Genomic DNA, 1,028 nt, shown 5'->3' with positions numbered 1-1,028 from the left:
TATATATATATATATATATATATATATATATATGACTGCTGACTACTGAGGACATGCATAAGCTTGCAAGGAATGAAGCCAGTATGCTCCACTGGATGTGTAATGTCAGTATGCATACATAACAGAGTGTAAGTGCTTTGAGAGAAAAGTTGGACCTAAGAAGCATCAGATCTGGTGTGCAAGAGAGACGACTGTGCAAATGGATGAGGACAGCTGTGTGAAAATGTGTCACACCCTAGCAGTTGAGGGAATCTGTGGAAGAGGTAGACCCAGGAAAACCTGGGATGACGTGGTGAAGCACAACCTTTGAATGTTGGGCCTCACCGAGGCAATGACTTGTGACCGTGACCTTTGGAAATATGCTGTGCTTGAGAAGACCTGGCAAGCCAAGTGAGACCATAACCCATGGCCTATGCCAGCGGTGTAACCAGCCCACATATGCGTTGCTTGTGAAGACCTTTTGAGGCTAGTGAAATCACAATCAAAATCAAAATCACTGACATGGCTGATGACAGCACCACCTGACTGGCACCTGTGCCAGTGGAGCGCTAAAAGCACCATCTGAGCGTGATCATTGCTGGGGCCGCTGACTGGCTCCTGTGCCAATGGCATGTAAAAAGCACCATTCGAGCGTGATCATTACCAGTATCGCCTTACTGGCACTTGTGCCAGTGGCACATGAAAAACAACATTCGAGCGAGGTCGTTGCCAGTGCCGCTGGACTGGCTCCTGTGCAGGTGGCACATAAAAAACACCATTTGAGCATGGCTGTCGCCAGTACCCCCTGACTGGCCCTCATACCAGTGGTATGTAAAAGCACCCACTACACACTTGGAGTGGTTGGCATGGGTTAGACAGTTTGACTGAGGACTGGCGAGCCAGATGGCTGCACCAGGCTCCAATCTGATCTGGCTAGGTTTCTACAGCTGGATGCTCTTCCTAACGCCAACCACTCCAAGAGTGTAGTGGGTTCTTTTACGTGCCAGTGCCACTCTTGGAGTGGTTGGCGTTAGGAAGAGCATCAAACT

At 48.9% G+C, this 1,028-nt stretch overlaps 1 protein-coding gene across 5 annotated transcripts in view; it reads right to left on the bottom strand.

The window, feature by feature from the left end:
* The window catches only part of LOC106873081 (uncharacterized), a 52,707-nt gene that overhangs the window by 22,201 nt on the left and 29,478 nt on the right, over positions 1-1,028 (bottom strand). The gene's annotated exons all lie outside the window — the stretch shown is intronic.

The sequence above is a fragment of the Octopus bimaculoides genome, chromosome 12, assembly GCF_001194135.2.
Source record: "Octopus bimaculoides isolate UCB-OBI-ISO-001 chromosome 12, ASM119413v2, whole genome shotgun sequence".
NCBI lineage: Eukaryota > Metazoa > Mollusca > Cephalopoda > Octopoda > Octopodidae > Octopus > Octopus bimaculoides.
Note: the sequence above shows the minus strand (reverse complement) of the source record. Positions and strands in the feature narration are given on the sequence as shown.